Here is a 21,463-nt window from a genome sequence, read left to right as displayed (position 1 = left end):
ACTTGTTTTCTTTAGCTGTCTGAGGATGTGGGTTTGGGGCAGATGAGCCTGTGAAACCTCTTGCTCCTGGCTTGTAAGAGCCCTCATTCAGTCCCCACTAATGTGCTTGATCCTCAGGCCTCAGAAAAGGAGAGATTATTTAATTTTTGCCATAGCTTTACTGATATGATACAAAACATAAAGCATTTACTCATTTAATCAGGTGTGGAAACAGAAAACATCCTGGACAAGTGAATAAATGAGAAAGCTCTTCAAGGTTTATCAAATTCTTTTAGGAATAAGAGGTACCTAAGTGCTTTGAAGAGAAATGATGAATCTTTCCAGGATGTTGGATAATGCGTGCGCAACATAAATGTTATGAAATTTCTATCAAGAGTACAAAATGTATGAGCTTAAAGTTCATTCAGGCACCTATCCATTCTCTGTCATGCAAAACAGCAATCCTCTTGCAGTTGTTAAGAAACCCTGATTTCCTAATGGGATTAGTTAGGAAAACATCCCACAGACAAGAGGGCAATCAGGGCAGCTCTTTGGAGCTGCCTGTGCGGCATCCTCACCCAATCCTCCCAGTGCCAGAGCACTCACCCTTAACTTAATTCTTCCTGACAGCCTCCAACATACTCCTGATTGTGCCAGGTCTCCGCAAATGCCATCTCTCTGTCCAGCTCCTCCTGTGCTTACCCCCACAGAATGAGAGGAAATGAGAGGTATCGTACTTGTAATTTGTTCCTATTTTTGTGAGGATGAGCACAACCAGGTTGTCTGTCCTCTACTTGCATGTGCTTTGCCAATGAATAGTCTGGCTGATCTCAACAGTACACACGTGGTGCACAGTGATATTCAACACAAGGGGCTGGGGGAACCTGTACTAACAACAGCTACTGTTGATGGCAGTGGGCTTCAGCTAGCTTCAGGGGGGAAGAAAAAACAGGACTCACCATTACACGGCTTCAGTGGTGTATTCCTACAGAAAGACTTTACTCGCCCTTATGCTGAAATGATGCAGCACATTAATTTTGTAAGTAGGATGTTTGAAGGAGGTGGTCCTACAGTTACAGCAAACAAAGAATTAGTAAGCATGACAGCATGAGACCAAGAGCAAGTCTGTTCTTAGGTGGGGGAGCCAGAAGGTAACTTTGTGTTCAGCTCAGGGCCACAATGCTGAGGGGCTCCTCCAACCCATGGTCCAACCGTGGCACAAGAATAAAGACAAAGGACTTTCTTTACCAAAGCCATGATGGAAAAAAATATGGTCATGACGTTTACTGGAGGAAAACACAATACTGGTAGAGAAAATCAGAATAAAGTACCACCTCTCCTGCTGATGATGGCCGAGTAAACTACAGCGGTGCTGGTCCCAGCTGTGCCATTGGGGAATGGGGAAGGAGTAGGAATAGCAGGAGAAATCTGAGCTGTGCTCTTTAGATACAGCTACCCATAACCTTTTATAATGGCAGTATTTACATTAGTCAAGCTTCTGCCCAAGAAAGGAGTACTGCCAGCTCTGCTGGTGCCTGCTGAACAGTCGTAACACAGCTCCATCCAGCTGCTGCAGGAACCGAGGTAATGCTGAAAGGGTGCTATTAGGAGCAATCACTGCATTTTGCACTTAATGCTGTTTACTGTAGCGCCTAACAAATTGAATTACATGCTAATCAGCACACCCTGCCTGTTAGATCTATGTCAGACTTGGCTCCTTTTCATTTCACTCCTTTTTATGCACAGAAATAATTCACTGAGAATCACAGTGCTATGGACTCCCAAACAGGTCCAAATTTCACATGTGACCTTCAACAACAGATCAAGTCCCCACACATGGAGAAAACTCCCTGTGTCCGAGATACTGTCCATGCAAGGTGTGTGACACAGACCAGCAAAGCAAATCCACTCCATCAACTACTGCACCATTGCTGTGCTGCCTCCCAGTCACAAATGAAGGTATTTTTCCAGCAAGAAGTATCCTACAGCCCTACTCTGGAGCAAGAGGGTGGCAGTATTATTTTGGGTGCCAGGGGAGCCCATTCAGGTCCTCCCATGAGGGTGTCTGTGCTCAGGGCAAGGTTTCCAGCAATAGCTTTCCCACAAAAAGTTAAAGTCTTGCCCAGCTCATACCCTAGAGCTCACCTTCAGAGGTGACAGGTTGCTCTGTTTGTTCAGTCTCATACACTTGGCCCCATCCTGGGGTTGTGGTGGGTTGTCCCTCCCCTGTACGTGAGATCAGGGGACACTCAGGGGGACTGGTGAACTGAAAAGCTGAAAGTCCAGATTTATGTAAAGAGCCTCAAAGAACAGATTTTTGCACTTACAGCATGTAAAACCCGAGGCAGTTGGAATAAAAGGAAAAAAGGATACCTTCAATCCTAAGGTTAATTGTATTCTGTATCTTTTATCATATCCTAAATATGAGTCATCTAGTCAACCCACCAAATAAGGGAGAAGTCTGCTCAACTCTGCCTGACTTATGGTGTGCCAGACTGTTCCCAATGAGGAAAAAGTCAGAGCCACTTTTTTCTTCCCCTCCCAGTAGCTATTCTTTTAGATTAAAAACTAGGGAAGTTGGAAAGACTTACTTCGTCTTGTAATCTTGAAAACTACCAGGGGGTCCCAAGTGCATCCACTAAGCACTGACAATGCCACTTGCCATCCCGGATGACCCAACAGACTAATACTGAGCAAAGGTCTGTGAAATTTTGCCATACATAAAAACATACAATAACTTTATAAAGTTAGTAACTAGAACAACAAAGCGAGATGGGTATTTTTACTTAGAAATGGAGTTTTTAATGATTGCTTACTATAGCTACACAAACCCTATTTTTTTTCATTATAGTATTTCAGCAGCCAGATGCTGTGTCCCACTAAGCCAAGCAAATCATCTGTGCCCAGCAGCAGCACCTGCCAATAACCCCAAGCTGCCCCGGGAAGCCTGCAAGTATTTCTTATGCACACCCTTCTGCTGCTCAAGCATGTGGCTGGGCTGTAAATATTCCCCCAGGAGGGGCTCAATGTTCATCATCTGCCTCAGCCCAGCAACACATTTTCTTTTTAAACAACCAGCAGTTAGTTCATTTTCAGTTAGGAAGTGCGCACCACGTTAAGTCCAGCAGCCTGTATTTTTTCTGCAGGAATTCCCTGTGGTTCCTCTGTTGAGCAAGCAGCAGCAGCAGCAGAGTCCTTTTCCCTCAGGGACAGGCACGCTATTAGCATCTGAAAATTGCCTTCATGCACACTGAGTAGCATCTGCAAGCCCAGAGCGGGGGGCAACAGCAAGAGCTCAAACCCCCCAGCTCCCCGTGAAAAGGCACACTTTCCCGTAAGACAGCCACACAGCCAAAAAACCTGGTTACAGCCAAGAGTGTTAATAAAATGCTTCATTTTTAAGAACTTTTAAGAAAACCATTAGAAACACAGATTGCAAAATGGGAGACTGGTGTGGGTCGCTTTCCTTTGATAATTTTTACTTACTAATAACAGTTTTCTGTAGCACAAGGACCTCAATTATTCCCCTCCAGAGCAACCAAAATGCCGTAATACATCATTAGCTTTGCCAGCTTCTGTTCCTGCACTCTGATTAATTGTAACCTTTCCCAATATTTGATCATAAATGAAAGAGTATGAATTGAGAAGCACAAATTAAATTAACGTGTCAAGCCAGCTTGCATAGCCAGTACTCCAGATAAATGTGAGCTGGGCTGATACTCAATCTCGAGGAGAAAGCAAATGTCTGGTAAGGACTGACGGCAGCATAAATCGCCAAGAAATACTCTGTAAGTGAGAGGTAAAAATGACGTTGGCTCTCCTTCAGCTCACACTGGTGCAACTCCCTGCTACTGAGGCAAGCAGGAGACCAACACATATCTGTGTATATATATAGCTATAAAAATAAGGAAAATGCCTTTTTTTTTTTTAATAAGGAATAGCAACAACAATAGTTTTGTATTTCCTTTTTGTTTGCTTTAAGGATGGTTCTAAGCTTCTTGGTGGGGACCCTCTGCTGCTGGCTGCAATCAGAGCATGACTTTCCTTTCCTTTGCAAAAACAAAACTGTGTCTTGATTGCAGGTATGCATTTTTTAGAAGAATTTGCCTCTATTTTTCTATGTTCACTGAAAATACAGAGAACACTACCCTATTTTTCAGGAGATGAAACAAGAAGCAATACTTGGAAAAACAGAGCGGACTGAATGAGAAGCCAATAAAGTTAAGGGAAAGGCTTGCAAAAACCACACTGGTTTCGTGTCAGGCCTGACACACCACTGTGACTCTGGGACAGAGGAGACATCCTGTTTGACTTCTCAGATAAGATACTCCTAAATACTTCCCTAACTCCCAGAGGACCCTTCTGGATGTACCAGATGGAGATGAATAGGGGGTACCCAGGAACTGGGGGGCAGCTGCCTGCAGAACATGTTCAAACCACAGGTAGGTGGGTCCTGCAGTCATGCCTTGTATTTATTCATTCATTTACTGGTCTTATCTAGAGGAAGATCTCATTACTTCTTTAGATACAAGGTAGTTTCAGACCTCATGAAAGGATATTGTTGGTTTTGTCATGTGGATGGACAATACCAAATGCAGGAGAATACCAGGTCAGTTCATCTGTCTCATTAGAGACCCTGTTTCCCGTGATCCCTGCTTAACCCTCTGCTCTTCTCAATTATGATTTGAGCATTACAACTTGGGAACAATAAAATTAACCATTAGAAAATGTTCTGACACACCCTACTAATGAATCAAGATGATGATTTTAAACATTAACTCTGGCAGCAATAAAAAGGATCTACAAATTCTGAATTAACTAAGTCAGCCCATACAGCCCAAATTCTGAGAGTTTTCTACCATCAGGCTAAGCTCTTCTGCATGTAAATAGTGTTACTGATGAAAAATTAATCACCTGTGGCCATACAGTTTTTCCAGACTAGCTCTATCTTTCTTAATTCAAAGAAAGTACAGAAATACCATTTTCAATGTATGCCCGCATCAGGTTTAGGCACAAAAAAGCTTGACAGTCACTAGGAATCAACTTATTCCCATGGATTTTCAAGGTGCCTGATATTTTTTGAGATGTGACAGACTGCTAAGTCATTTAAACACTTTTAAAATACATGCTTTAATCATGGAAAAAACATATAGTGATGGACTAGACCACACCCAATAAACACAAAAATGCCATCCTTCCCAAAGTCCCTCATTTACCCTATGGCATTCTGCTCACTTCAACCTCAGGTCAAATCAGCCAATTTTTCAGAGTTCCCATGTCACCCCACAATATAATAAAAATACATTTAAACAATTACAAGCTGTCCAGGACTTGTCATTGTCCACATTTCCTTTCAATCCCACAATACCTTGTTTATGGTTGAAAATGCCTTCATTTGTCACAGCACAGTAGGGTGTCTCTTGATAGCTGGCCCATGAGACATATCTAATAGAAATGCACAATGGAACAAAATACAGGAAAAAATAACAACAAAAGGCAATGCATGCTTCTAGAGAAATTCTAAAAGCCGGTACAGAGTGGCCAAACTAGGATTGATGTACTCCAGGGAACAATACCCATTCTTCTTATTGAAAGCTACTCTTGTAAGAGGACTCATTTCCACACAGTGACTGACATGTGCTTTCCTAATTTAGAAGTCTTGTGATTCCCAGTGGATTTTAATGCTCAGTAATTTTCAGCTGAGTAGCTTAAACACACGTATTGTAGTCAGTCACTCTCTATTATCTTATACACATGCACGCATATATAGCAACGTACAGACAGAGGTTCCTGCAGTGAATTGGTCTGCAACAGCTCTCGGCAGATTAAAGAGGACAAAAACCCCCAAACCCCACCAACCCCTGGAGGTAACTCAGTTTCTGCCCCTAGCAATTGAAGATTCCAGGTTTGTAGAAGCAAATAGTCCTTTGGGTGCTCAGCTTGAAATAATTAATGATATTAACTTTGTAGGAAATGCTGGACACCCACAGGGAGGAGGTATTAAATAAGGTACCCATTAAATGAGACACCCCAAGTCTCAACCTACTTCTGAAACTTCAAAGCAGTCGTAGTATTTTTTTCTGAGTTGATATTATTATTACTATTTTAAAATACAGAATTCTATATTATAAAGGATGTGGGTACTCTATGTCTATGTCTGAAACAGCTACTCTATTTCTATGTTTTGAATTAGGAAAAAATAATAACTAAAAGGAAATACTATCAAGAATGAAAGTGATGTTATACCAATAGAGGAGACAGAGTGAGCAGAGAGATCAGGAAAGCCTGCAGGAAATACCAAAACCAGAGTTGTGAAAAAATATTACTTAATTCTGAATATTAGTATTAGTAAATATCAAAGTTCCTATAGGTTGGGGTGACTGTAGGATAAGAACTGCAAGAATATGAAATCCTACATCTGTCAAGAGACAGGACTGAGCAAAGTGCTTGAAAAGCACTTGGAAAATTGTTCTGATTGATCATGTACCAGGTTACACCTTTTTTTCATTTTTAGCCACATCCTCAGCGGGGTCTGCTGGCAAAGCCTGGGCAAAATAGATGGATTGGCACTGACTGGTAGCACAGTGAAGGGGTCATTAAAACATCTCGTTTTGGTTTTGCATGTAAAGCTTTAGTTTCAACCCTCTGAAACTGAGTTTCCTCCCCAACGCTTGATGGTAGTTGCAAAGCCGGCATTACAAACATACCAACGACCAAAGTGTGTTTGGCTGTGATAGGGCATTTTTTTACAGTTCCCAGGAAAGACTAATCACAAGACCATGCTGTTCCTCACAGCTGGTCCTGTATTTACTATTGATGTATCCTGGTAATTTGTAAAAAAAACAGCTTTTGCTTTAAAAAAAGGATGCAAAATAGTTTCTAGGTCTCAAAACCAATTTATCTTGTGCTGGTTGCATCCATGAACATAACAAAACTGCATCGAGGAGGGGCTCTAGGAGGGTGCCTGCCCCAGCACAGGTTATTTTACAGCACCCAGTGAGTGCCACAGGGCAGGGCGGTGACAAGCACAAACAGGACCGGAGGGGGACACATGCCTGTGACAGCATCACGTGCCACTGGGACACATTTAATGAGATGGGGGCTCTGGAGCCAACCTCCTGCCATAAATCCTCACTGGTATGTTCACATTCAACATGGTGATTTTTTTCTACAATAATATTAATTGCATTTCTTATTTTACTTCTAAAACAATACAGGCTGTGCTGGCTCTCAGGAATTGCTCTATTACCATAACGTTTGTAATAAAGATTGCTTACCAATGAATGATCAGCAGAAACAAATGCTTCCTAATGCATTATTAATGGCAAGCCTCTGATAAGAATATTCTTTAGGATGAAACACTTCTTCTGACCTGTGTTATCCAAGAAATGGAACAAGATCAGATTATTTTATATGTCAAAATATCTTTAAAATGCAAACAAACATGTCTATAGATTAATGTATTCACAGCAAGTGCCTGGAAGATGAAAATCATGCCTGTTGTTATCACTGTGGGTTTCCAACCTTAGTAGCAGGTTTTGCTCTGTGTCACTCTAACATATAACTGAAGGAAAAATATTTCTGTAGTCTACAATAAAGCACAAATGTATAGATCCTACTTTAAATTTTTATTCCTTACATATTTTCTTGTCTTCTCACTCTGCATTGTGCTGAGAAACTGGTTTGAAAGTCAATTCTTATCCTATTATCTACTGAGTTGCTGTCATGCAATACTTGGTTTCCATATTAAAAATGAGAACTGATCCCTGAAAGGGTTTGCTAGTGCTTACTATTTATTACCTCCTTCAGAAAGTTTACCATAAGCTCTTTATACAGAACATTGAATGTTTATAAAGCAACGCCCGCTCAGTTCTCCTCCCTTTGGATCACCCACAACAATCAATAATTGCAGCTGAGGAATTCCTCAACACTGATTTTTTTGGAGCTAAGCGACCTTGCCATGCAGATGTTGTATTTTGCCATCTCCAGACCTCAGTTTGGAAGTGATGGGTCTCACCTGTTCTCTGTTTAAATGGGAGATTAAGGTTGTGGGGAGAAATGGAGACACTTTATGCTGTATCTCTGAAGCCAATGTGAAAGTTTTGAGACGAGCCACAGAAAAGCAAACAAAACCCATAATGTAATGCAAACTGAATGAAAAAAACCACACATTTTTATCTCTGGGAAATCAGTACAAATCCAGAAAGATGAACACTACTGTGAGGTTTTTATTGTTTTCCAGCTTTTAAATGACAAAAATAGAAATAGTTTTTGGCTGCAGGTAGGTTTTGATCAACTGGAGAGGTTACTGCATCTTGGATGGTTACCACCACCACCTCCCAAGAGATGCTGCTGCAACAGAAAGCAGCTCAGATTCCTTCCTTCAGAGGAAGGATGCACACACATGAATCACTGCATTTTGCTGGGCCCATTCATATGCTGTTTCTGGGAAGGGCATGTTTTGCCTCTCCAGGATGAAGGATTTCATCCAAAATGGTCCAAAAGGACACTTCCAAGGAAAGGAAGTTGCCAGGTGACTATGTGACTAGCTAAGATGACTCCCAGAAACCTTGGTCTGGAAACACCAAGAGAAGCTGGCAGATGCCTGTGTGTGTGAGCTGGTTCAGCTTCCAAACTTCTTTTAGACAATTATGTCAAAATGCCAAATCTCTCCCAGAAGAAACGCTCCTGCTTGAACAACATGGCATCACCCCTCCCTAGCCCACAGCCCAGACTGACTGATTTTGCAAGCAGCTCCAAAGGAGGCTGTTTTGTTGAGAAAATGCCATCGTAACAAGGAGTCTGTGAGAGAAGGCAAAATCTTCTCCAATATTTTCTAAAAAGTCTTATTCACCACAGAGGGGGAGATGCTGAGCCTGTGCAGAGGTGAAGAACTTGGCTATCATCTCTCAGGAATCAACGGCCCATGGCTCCCATCCTGCCCAGGGAAATGGTGCCGGTGGCCCACCAGACCCTCTTCATATCCCAGGAAAACACAAATTTAGCATATTTGCATCTGGGATTACAGGTCCTTCTTGAAGTGTGAGCAGCAAAAATACACCATCAATTAGAAAATAATAATAATAATAATAATAATAATAATAATAATAATAATAAAAAAAAACCTCTGCATGCCAACTCTGATTGCATTCACCGCTGTTTCCAGGGGCAGGGAGGTTTGTTCATTCATTCATTCCCTACTTCATTAAGGAACAACTCCAACAAAGCTGCTGATACAACCTGGAAATCAAAAGATGAGTGAGGAAGTAACTGCAAAAAAATGCATTAAGGAAACATGCACAGTTATGTCAGGTGGTGGGGAGCAGAATCAGCATTAGTGAAAAAAGCGACTGCAGAATTTGCTAGCTGAGATAAGAAATAAGTGTGCAGAACGAGTTCAGATCCTAACAGAAATATTTTCTTACTGGTCAAATGAAATACGTTGTCCTACCAAACCTTTCATTTCATTTTCACCATTTTCCTTTTGTTCTTAAATACAGAATAACATAAAACTCAAAAGCTATTTAAGTTAAAACCTCCAAAATGTGAGGAAAAACCTAAGCTGACATTTTTGGACATATGACTCAATATATTCCCTGGTATATTTTGTTTCAGCTGATCTGAAAATTGTCGGTGCTCTGGGTTGGCCATCAGACATGACTTACTGTGTGCTTCATGGGGCAATATAAAGGTTTTAGAAAGATGATTTTAAGACAGCCATGATACTCATTATTTGAGACATCACAAATGAATGACACTAACATCTTTACAATATACCCCTGAAGGTTGGTCTCTGCACTCCACAAATGCTACTGACTCAGCCTTTGGCTGCACCCTGTGCACCCACCCCGGCACGTGTAATTGTGCGCAGTGCCCAGCCTTGAGTGCAGCCCTACTGACAACCCTGGTTTTCTAAATTATTTCCAGCTTCTTCAGGCAGGAAGATGTCCTGAACGGCTTTTAAAATGATTATGCAAAGTACAGTGGGTTGCATAATACCTTTTCCAGTAAAACTCCCTTTTAGTACTCTGATGGAAATCAACCGTGTTATTATAACTATTCTTTCTCCTTATTACATATAGGCTGAATGTTTTAAATGGAAATAACATCATCTTGTCCCCCCATGTTTCTTGTGGCATGTCCTTGAAAGTAACCAATGCTCAGGACGCCAAAAGCTGAAGGCTCAGCTCGCCCACATATGAGATGTGATATGAATAAATCAGTGCGAAGTCCATGTGAGCTTCTCTCTTGCTAGCAGGGGCTCAGGCTGGAAAAGCTGTATCTGCAGTGGAGCTGCCATGCAGCCTTTAATTGCCCGCAGTGCCATTTAAAACCATCAGTTCATTCAGTGTATTGATTCATTTTTTTAAATGCCAAATATGCAGCTGAGTATTCATGGAGAAATCAAAATAATGTACATTTACTAGGGTGGGGTGACTGCTTCTTTTACAGAGTTTGACTTACTGGGAAGGAGTTTCAAAACTCAAAGGAAACTCCAAAATCCAAAGAGCTTCAGACTTCATCCTTAGTGTCACTAACAGACTCACTAGGGCAAATCTCGCTCCTGGATACCTGATGAGAGCAGAGCTGGGTAGCCGCTGCTGTGTGTTTCGTACCTCCCTGAAAGTCATCTTCAAATGCCGTTTACCTTTTCGCCAGTGTAAAGCTGTGTCATCACAGTCTTGGGCTTTCTGGAGCATCATTTGGGTCCCAATTCAAGTGTTGTTGGCTTCAGTGGGAGGGCTCTGACCCTAGAAATAGCCACTTTCTTCTCTATTTCCCTCTATTGATAGCAGGATGGGAAAAATAACCCTATATGGTGACAGCACATTCAAAAACAGGGGAGAGGTGGAGCACGGTTGAACTTATTTGAGAAAGCTTATCTCCTACTCCCTTTCTTTGTAACACAGGCTAGAGGAAATGTTGCTTCCCTCCCTCCCTTTTGCTGCCACTAATTCCCATGTCTCAGTGGAAACCAAAGTCTCAGCAACTTAAACTGTGCCCCTTCATCAATGTTTTCTGAGCCAACGTCTGGACAAAGGCTGACCTGCACCCAGAATCCTTTTCATCAGAAAAGGAAGACAAATTTCTGACTTGGAAAATCTCTGACCCAATATTTGTAAATAAAGTCTAATTTAATTACCAATATATGTATTTTTCAGCTAACCTTGAAAAAGTACAATCCTGCTGGGATGAAGCAATCACACTATTTAACATGCAAAATCACTACTTGCCTGTCAGCTTATTAATAGGTAGTTTTCTAATTCAGAGGAAAAGGCGAGTTACAGGCAAAGCAGAAGAGCAATAATCTGAATATGAGCATCTGAAATGCTCCACTGAATTCTGCTCCAAGAAACATAAGAAAAGACTTTTTTCTTTTTTCCCCTGATGACAGCTTTCCAGTGCCACTGGCATTCATCACGTCTGCAGAGGCAAACGCTTCCACACTTGGTAATAATCAGAGCAAGGAAATTACAGATCAGGGGGAGGAGGAGGAACCAACGTTTTTTTTTTTTCTCTTGGCTAAAGGCATACTTAAATCTGAAGAGTGCACGAAGGGAACTCAGTAATAGCTTCCTCCTCAATTTCCACTTTCTGAGCAGAGCCAGGACTCCCTGCAGCTCTTCCATGTCACCCGTTTTTCCTGGGTTCTCAGTTTTGCCATGGTCCTGCTCCCTGCGCCGAGCCAAGGCTGGCTCCTGAAGGACTACCTCCATCAGCTCCTACCTATCCTTCCCCGCACCGCTTCTCTGTTACCTATTTATGCAAAATAATCTTCCAAACTCTCTCCAAACTTCAATTAAAACCCAACTTCATTGCCAGCTATGACTCTGTCCCCGCCCTCACTGTCACCTCGGGTTATCAAGAGCAAGGTTACTGCCCTCTCACTTTTTGACTACCGACGTTTGCTGCGAAGTAATACGAGACCAAAGAACCGCCCTTGGCAGAACAGCTTCTCAGGGTAGCAGATAAAAAAGATTCTTCCTTAACATCATCATGCACTGAAATTAATAAATACACAACAAGGCAATACAACTCGGGCACTGCAGGGACTAAGTAGGAAATATATGGTTACAAGGAGACAGAGTATCCTAAAATACTAAAAATTCTAAAAAAAATAAATATGTAAAAGACACTCCCAGATGCCTAAAATCAGGACAGAATATTAATAAATTATTAACATGGCAGGTTTCAGGACAGGTGTTATACATGCTGTGTCTCTACAAAATCAGCTTTCAAGAGTCTAAGACATTAAGGCTTAATGAATCAGAGTACATTGTTTTACAGATGAGATACCACCAGTCAGTTAAATTGCAGGAATAAAAGTGGAGGTTTAATTCAAGCTTCTCTAGGAAAGAGATTTGTTTGAAAGAGGTCAATTAAGCCTTCCACTCAAGTTAATCTCTTCTGTTTATTTAAAAAAATCTAGAATGAGGAAAAATGACGATAGGCCAGCAAAGCAAAATTTTCCTATGGATGCACCAAAGCAAAAACCTCCAGGTCAGCTTGCTTTCAGCTGAGAAAAACACAGGCAGAAATTGCAATCAGTCTGCAATTCATACAGATGAATCACATGGAGATGATTCAGACTGAATTATTCTCCGAATTAGCCTAATGAAACACTCTCCTCTGAGGAAAGTAGCAGTACTTGAATCATTTTCGGCAGAAGTCAGTATTGTAACTTACAAGTCAGGTTTGGAAAGAGTCTCTGCGGTCAGGGCAGAAGAGAGCGGACCCTCAAAGAAACTACTTCCATTAGTTTGTATTTTCCTCCAGAAGTCAGCAGCTGCCTTCACAGCCCCTTTTCCCCACATGCCTTTGTGCTGTTAATGGCACCATCACCAACTACATATATTGCCTTTAAGCTTTTGAGTCACCGATGGTCATTTAGGTCAATATATTTGTTTCTTCTGAATATTGATGGGTTTCAATGTTTTTCTTTCTCTTTCTTTGGTCCCACTGTAACTCATTTCTGAGCTTCCAATTGCAAAGCTGCAAAGGCCAGGCAAACCACATACTGTGCTGCCCATCTGCTTCCTGCTGACCCCTTCCTCCTCGCCCCATGTTGCATCTGCTCGGCCATGTACGTGATCTTTGTGGCAAGGTCTTATGTATATTAAGAACATCTCTGCTGCTGAATCAGAAATCAGGAAGAGCAGCACTATCCCTTACCAGAGCCATCAGTGTGTAGTTTTCTCCAGTGCTAACCAGCACCAAGCCACCAAGCTCTTTTTGCCAACACAAAACATTAGAAAAAAACTGCAGAAAAATTTTCACCGAGCGACCGTTCATCGTGCAGGTGGAGAGCCACCACCATGTTGTGACATCCCCCCCAACCAGCAAAAGCATCAGTTTGCATTTCCTTGCGGTGACATTGATTGCATTGAAGGATGCTCCCAGCATTTAAGAAAAAGCCCTGGTGCACAAGCCTGTAGCAAGGATGCAAGGGACAGACAATCCCTATAGGGAAACTGTGCACAGGTCAACAGGGTGGCAGGGAAGAGAGGAGTCTGCAATGGAAAATGCAGGAGCAATGAGGGCAGGGCAGTGGGCACAAATGTAGAAACCATGTTGGGTTTCTCCGGGAAGATGGGAGCAGCACAGAGGTATCGACGTAAGTGGCTGGTAGAGAAGGGGGAGGCTCAGCCATCTGAGGGGACAGATGCAATAGAAAACTGAGTAAGGGAGGAGAGGCCAGGCAAGAAGGAGCTCAATCAACCAGGTAGCTTTGACTTGATCCACTATGGAAGGGGAAAGCCAGCCGAGCGCTCAGTTCTTAAAGGGCAGGGAGGAGGATTTGATCAGCCACGCTGTACATGGCGTGAAGTGACAGTAGTACAATTACCTTGGCGTCACATGGCAGCTGCTGCGGGTCCCCTCTGCTGGGTCTGCCCTGTGTATTTCTCCCAGCACCCTGATCACTCAGAATTGAGTTAATTAGACACAGAGTCAGCTTTAGCAGCTCCCCTCCCCCAACAGGAGGGCTCCATAAAACTCCTTTGGGTCAGCTCTTTACCCCTCTCTCTGAAGCAAGCCTTTCTGAAATCAGTAACACCCCCTCTCCATCCATGGCCCCAGGAACATCAGGAGCCATGTGAGTAATCCTTGGCTCTCTGCAAAAACATGCCTGCAATTGGTTTCTAGGAAATCCATTTATGTAGGAGCAGCTAAAAGGGCCTTGTGTTCTGCACAGATTTATCAGCACCAGTGCATTTCTGCCAGGGTTTAGTAAAGAACTTCCACCCGTTTGGAGTACATGTGCTTTGTCCCATGCTCTGGCCTTCTTTAAAAGGAAAAATCTGCTTGCACAGCTGCCTCCATGGAAACAGCAACTCTGGTGTTGGCAATGCTCCAGGCTCAATGGGCTCGGCTCAAACATGGAAATCTGCATTTCTTGATCGCAGAGTGCTGAAACCTCAAGCCAGGATCCCAGAGCCCAGCCAGGTCCCCTCTGGCTTGTTCGGCACTGCCAGTGAAGTTCCTGTGGGTCAGATCTCACACTTGGCAACATCTGTGCAAGCCTACTGCTGATGAATGGTCCGAGTCAGGCCTCGGTGACACTTGAGAAAGCGGAGGGACTAGACAAAGCTTATAACTCGCACACTTCATTAGCTCTGGCAGTGCTAATGCAGTTCCTGGACTACCAAAGTAGCTAATGGAGATGAAGGTTAAGTGTTCAGTTTCCCTCTTGCAATGAGCTTTGAGACTAAACATCCAGTAAGTTTAAATGAAATTTTAAAAGATTTGCTCCAATTTTCAGTTTGAAAAGCTTGCTTCCACTTGTGCTCTGCTGGATTTGGCCCCCTATACCTGCTGCATCCCCCAGCAAGGTCACAGCTGGTGACAAATCACAGCAACACCTACTCCGCTCCTTTGGCCCCCTGAATCTCCTAATCTGCAGCTTTCAGACTATTGAAGAGGATGCACAACAGCTGCACAACCAGAGCGCAGGTAAAGAAGAGGGGATTTGCCCTCTGGCTTGGGAAAATTGGTCCAAGTGTAATAAAACGCATAGCTCTTCTATAATCATTTTTCAGCTCCATAAATCCCAGGGCATAAATCAGGCTGTCAGGGAGAGCAGCTGTGTAGGAATCTCTGCAGGAGGAGAAAAAATGCTGTGACCACCTACAGCATCATGGCACGCCACCGGGGAGCCGTGCCGGGTGCCAGTCCCAGTGCTCCTCTGGTTTCACATCGATTTACTGCCACTGACTTCAAAGGAGCTGCTCAATCATAGTACTATAAATACCAGCAGAATGGGGCTCGCTGGCAGCTTGTGGTGAATATTAGGGAAATGTAAAATTCAGCAATCCCTAATTGTCCTTCCGTCAACAGTACCTGTTTAAACTAGTTATTATGGCAAAGATACTGAAATTGCTAACAAACACAACCAAGGATTGCAAATGCTGTAGCTTTCCACCAGCAAACATTTTACTTGCTAAATATTTTCCCTTTCAATACAGGAACACCACCTACGGTGGTAGATACCCAGCAATGGGGCTGCTCTGAGATTTGCGGGAGGTTGCCCTGCAAGCAAGGACAGAGCTGGCGAAGGAGGAGAGACACATGACAAAGGCCCTAGGGAGCTCATGAAGGAAAGGCTAAGCATGGACCTACCTGGGGGCTGAGCTGACCAGGAGGTCTCATCCCATGATACTGAGATTCGTGGGACCCACATGTGCTGGGGCTCACGGCTACTGCAGGCTGAAGAAATGTCTCCTACGAGGGCAATCGCTCAACCTAGCTGGGAAGGGAACACACTCATTCTGCTAGCAATGATTAAAAACAGTTATGGAAAAGACGTCAAGAGAGACCAACAGAAACATCAGCCATGTATCAGATGAAAATTGAAATAGGTCTTTTTTTAAAAAAGGACACGGCGTATTTGTCAAAAATACTGTTTTGGAGGATCTAAGTTACTTACGGACTTGGGCTGAATCCAGCACACGGGTTCAGCTATCTTCAGCCTTAGAAATGCAGGCATTGCTCGTGAAACTGCTGTGGAGGTGGAAAAGCAACAACACTGCTCCTATGCCAAAAGGCTATGCAGTTACACAGCGCAGCTGGGGTGGGTAAAGCAGGTCCAGATCTCTTCAAGGTCTTATTCAAAGCACAGATTTAATAGATGATCTTCAGAAGGAGTTTCCTCATCACCATCTCTAAACGCTCTGGTATTGGCGTCTCGGTGTCCCCTCAGAACACCGAGATGTGCGCACAGACTGAGGATGGGACGTGGGTCAGCTACCCACCAGCAGTACAACTCGGGTTTTTCTTTCCGTCTCTACCAGGAAAGCTGTCCATCCTTTCCAGATTTGCTGCTCAGGATCCCAGACCCAGGAACAGTGAAGCATGCTTCACAGCTGCCAAAGCCAACAGAAAGGAGAGGTATCTCTGGCAGGATCAACCCCAACGGGCCCTACACTGTTGGCCAACAACAAGGTTCAAGACACATTCGCCAGCACCAGCCACTGCTGCGCTGGGTACCAGGAGCCCTCTGCACCCTGCAGGATGAGGCCCTGTTGCTTACACCTCGGCATCCCGCCTCAGAGAGTTACACAGATGACTCAGTCACTGAACAGCAATAGTATTTCCACACACAGGGAAAAACTCTGAATGCTTGGTAAAAACACCGCCTGTGCAGACAGGGAAAAGATCCTAAGTCGCCACAAGGCTTTGCACATCACTGGTGCCCACGTAACTGTAAAATCTGGCCCAGAATACCTTTTACTTGGTTACATGCTTGCATTGCACGGGATTTTTTTTAAATACATTTCTAAACCAGATGTCTTAGCACCAATGCCCCCAGCTCTGCCAAGGAATTATGCTGATTTAACTTTTCTGAGGGGCTTTGTCTGAACTTAGCTTAATTGATGTTAAAGAGCCAAACTCATCCCAGTTATAATAAAGATGTAGGTACTGCTACTGGACAAGAGCTGTATCTGCTGCACATACAATGCAGCCCCTACCCCAGAGAGCTTGCTGCCTACAGGGAGTGGGGAAAAAAACGAATGGGACGAGCCCCATTTGACTGCATGACGAAGTGATTTGTCTACATAACCCAGGAGACTGGGTTTGATTTCAGACCTTTGAGTCCACGTCTTCTCCTGCGAGCATTTCCCCGGGAAATCACAAGCTCAGAGGCACAGATCAGGTCTGTTGTGAAGGTGGGGTTTAAGCCCTGATTCTACCCACATGTAGGCCTACCTTTATTCCTGCTCTTTGGTCTTATGGGAGTTAATAAGACCATTCCTGTGCTCAAAGCAAAGCAAGTATCAAAGCTCACAGGACCAAGGTCTGATATTCTTCTCTGAGGCAAGAAGTACCTTAATTTGCCATTGGTTTTCTTGGGAAGGTAATAGTCTTTTTGGAGCTCTTTGCTGTAGGTTCTAACTATTTTGAATCTTTTCAAAATGCTACTGCTAGAGCCACTTTAAAAAGCACCAGTAAAATTAATACTAAAAATTACTTAGCGCATAATTCATGGCCTCTAGAAACCATTTCTTATTCGACTGGCAAACCAACTGGTCATGCATTTTACATTGCTTTTTCATTTTGTTAGAAGTGATGCGCTACTTTAGGAACAACGTATCTGTGCTGCACCTGCAAGTTGGACAACAGGGAGCTCTCCAGCAGACCCCTTGATGCTAAAATAAATCCAGCGTGATCAGCTGGGATGGGACGCAGCCGTTTGCTACCTCACATAGGAGGGAAATCTGAGAGTTACAACAGATTTACAATCAGGCTGAATAAGATCAGGGGAGGATCTCTGTAATATCCATCCAGGTACAAGATGCTCTACTTAATCTTTGTATTTGTTTCCTTTGGATATATTAGCCCTAGAATTTATGGCAGCAATGTTCGAAAAGCAGTGAATTTTACGCATGTATTAGAGAAGACACCTGGGAAACAATAAGCTCAAGAACTGGTACCAGAAACATAACTGAGAAAGCTCATGCTATACATAGCTATGGGTAAACCTGCTTCAAAACATCCTAGAAATCCAGTCACCTGGCACCAAGCTCTTTCTCCAGATAAGCTGTGTTTTGCAGCTCTGAAGGTGGGAGAACGGCTGGTTTCGCCAGCTGGGACTGGCAGTGCGAGACGCCCCACCAGTGTAACAGAGAGCTTTCCCAGACCAGGTGCAGGGGCTGCGGATCCAGGTGGTTGTATTTTTTGGATCTACTTTCCTATTCAAATGAACACCAAAAGGGCGGTGTTATGCCCACCAGAAAGACTTGGGGCACATCTAGTTAGTGCAGACACCCACCATTGCAATTTTCTTTTAAAATCACAAATTTGCAAGCACTGAGCAAAACTGGGCCCCCACCAGAATGACCTTCAAAGGTTTTTTTCTGCTAAGAGCAAAACCACAGCCCTCCTGAGCCAAAGGGCCCCAACTGCCCAAGCCCTGTAGCTTTATTCATAGGTCAATTCTTTCCTCATGGTAGATTAATTGCCACACGTTCCACCCAATAAAGATGGATCATTCACTTATAGTAATTAAATTATAGTACTAAAGAGTTGAAGTATCTCATAAGAATTGTCTACAATATGCCACATAGGAAGGTACATGAAGTAAATAAAACACAGATGAAAATCTAAGTATCATAACTGTTCAATCCTTTCAAAACAAATCCAGGAAAACACTGTATTTTATACTTAATTAAATATGTCCCAGTTGATATCTATTAACAGTCAGCTCTGAAGTCCCTGGTTAAAATAAGATGGACTGTAATTTTAAAATATTAGTTTAGACAGCCCATTTTACCTAATCTGCGATTTATACTGCACTCGAGGAAAAGGTCTCACATACTTGGTGTGAGATGATTCAAACAAGATATAAGCAGACTCCTGAATTCATAACCAGGAAGGCTATTCTTAAAATAAAAGAAAGACAAAAAAGAAAAAAAAAAGGGAAAGAAATCCTATTTACAAGCTTTCATTATGGCAAAGCACCACCTGGTGTTTATGATGGGGCGTGTCTCCACCACGTCAAACTCAAATATCAGGCCTTAACAACATTCACCTCAAGAAACCCATGAGATCTACCGCTCTTACTCAGTTTTAAAACATTTAGCTGATACTCCTAATGTAGGTTATACTGGAAAGGGAACATTATAATTCTTTCTCAAGAGATTCGAAGAATGGAGACCCAGAGTGGCTTAATTAAGGTTAAATAATCAAGTTCAACTTCATCTAATTAAATTTAATCACCTATCAGAGTTAATAGGCCAAAAATAATAAACCACATGAGAAGAATGAGAAAGCCAGTCCAAAAGGTCCTAGAGTCAATAATACAGTTATTAAAGTACTCAAGTCTGGCATATGTACCAGTAGGAAAACAGAATATTGGAAGACCCGTGTCCATCCACGCAAAGGGCTACCAGAGAATAGCAGGAAAATCCAGGCAGCGGAAATTCAAGCTTCAAAGATTTTTCCAAGCAGAAAAACATCTAGCTTCAGAAATTTTTATTTTTTAGTTAGTTTCATGAAGATTGAACAGTAAAGGCTGAAAATAAGATTCATGCAGCAAGGAAGAAAATATTCAGGAAGCCAAGGATACAATATGAAGTGCATATAACAAAAGGCAAAAAAAGAGATGATAAAGACTTTGCTAGAAAACCTTTTCTGCGGTCTTCCTCCTAAATGACATTCGGGAGTCATGCAACGTGTCCCTGATGACTACTGCAATGAGAGGTCATCATAAAGAGGCTGGTCAAAAATGTATCAGAGAAGCACATGGAAGGAAGCTCAACTCTTAGCTCAAAGATCCCAAACGATACAAGAGGCTAAAAAAACCACAGGAGATTAAGAAGAACTGAGGCACTTGAGAGTTTTGCTTGCTGCCTTTTTGCTGATGTTACATGCCATTTCTTTTAGGATATTTTAATTCTTCCTGAGAAAAGCAGCGATTTAAATTGCCAGAAAATATTGTGCTTACAGTGGGCTCAGAGCTGTGTCCTAGAAATTAGGAACAAAAAGTTTTAGCCCCACTTATTAAAGGTTAATTAGCATTCTTTTCAATTTACAATTATACACTGACATCAGACAATCTTTCTCATGTCAAACACTGATTTGAAACAGAAACAGAGCTTATTCCCATCGAAACTCTAAGACATGAGTATAAATTTAAGATTAAAACTCAAGAAAAAAGAAGAAAAGCTATTTGATATTAGCGGATAACCATTTTCAATTCCACCTTCCCGTCTCAAACACGATCATTTTGTGAGTGGAAATGGATTTAGCATCCTCAGCAGCCTGCAGCACAACCTCCTCCTCCAACCGTGCATGCCTCAAACCTCCACATAGGAGGGCTGGATGTGGCCCCGAGACCGAATCAAAGCAGCTGTGGCAGGGCATACCTCCCCATACCTGCACATGAGCCAGCCACGACGGAGCTGCTGGCATGGCCGTTCCCAATTCCCCTCTTGCTGTCACAGATGTAATCCTTCACCCATCTGGTCCGCTGTCTCTCCCCACAGGGTTACGGCAGCAGAACTGCTTTCCACCCTCTCTACAGGCAGCTGACTGACAGATGCACAGCAGGGGGAAACTGAGCCTCTTCATATGATTATCTTTTGCTCCCCCAGAAGGATTTAGTTCATCGAGGTTGTTGCTGAGAGACTTCAGTTTACGCAAGCTCTTTGCTCCTGAGATATAACCCCGTGGGTGTGGTTTTGTTTTACTCAGCTCAGGCGAGACAGTGGGGAATCATTCATGTGTCTGCAGGAAAAAGGTGCAAAGCTTCAACGAGCTCACGGGTTTCGGATCACCATAAGGTGTAGTTTAGCTGTCAGGGTACCCCAAACTTACCTGCTTGCGCCGCAGGATGAGACTCCACAGGAGTTTTCTCCTATCACAGCATTCTCAAGCTTGAGATTAAAAATACTGAATCTCACTCTGCCATTAGAATAGCTTGAAATACGCAATACTGCGTAACACATGCCTATGTATACTTATATATACACATATATACATATAAATGTGCACACATGTATGTATACACACACATGCATGACTAGATGCAGCTTTAATCAGTTTTCCTGTGCCTGAAACTGTGGGCTTGGCTTCATTTCAATATTTTCTATGGTGTCAGAAGCGTGGGAAAGTCATTGTGAAAATCCCAAATCTGAGACTCTCCATCACTTGGTTTCAAGACACAGAGCTTTGAAAAAACCCCAACTTATTGTGACCCTCATGATGTCCCTGTATGTTTCCAACACAAAAATGAGAATGCAAGCTTTGCTCTGTTTCTTCCAAACGTTGCCAATTTTTGTAATGTTGCAGAAAACGTGTTTGCTGTGGCAGTGTCTCCTCCACTACTTGCAGCTTGCTATTTACAGCCCAAACGGCCTCTCGCATGGCCAAGCTCCGTGAAAGCAGGAACGGGGGAGCCCTGCGAGCCCAAACCCTGCCATGGCATCTCTGCAGCAAGACCTGCACTGGGCCTGGCCCTGCTGAGGCTCTGCAAAAAAAAAAAAAG

General features: G+C 43.0%; 1 protein-coding gene across 4 annotated transcripts in view; it reads right to left on the bottom strand.

Moving 5' to 3' along the window:
• Positions 1 to 21,463, bottom strand: part of PAK5 (p21 (RAC1) activated kinase 5) — a 91,895-nt gene that overhangs the window by 44,753 nt on the left and 25,679 nt on the right. For 2 of the 4 annotated variants that reach the window (XM_069787587.1, XM_069787588.1), the window contains exon 2: positions 5,348 to 5,424. The exons of the other annotated variants lie outside the window; for them this stretch is intronic. The gene's annotated coding sequence lies outside the window, so the exon portion shown is untranslated. The remainder of the gene's footprint in view (positions 1 to 5,347; positions 5,425 to 21,463) is intronic. 4 annotated transcript variants of the gene reach the window in all.

The sequence above is a fragment of the Haliaeetus albicilla genome, chromosome 7 (genome assembly GCF_947461875.1).
Source record: "Haliaeetus albicilla chromosome 7, bHalAlb1.1, whole genome shotgun sequence".
NCBI classification, from domain to species: Eukaryota; Metazoa; Chordata; class Aves; order Accipitriformes; family Accipitridae; genus Haliaeetus; species Haliaeetus albicilla.
The sequence above is the reverse complement of the archived record's forward strand: the minus strand, read 5'-3'. Positions and strand labels throughout refer to the sequence as shown.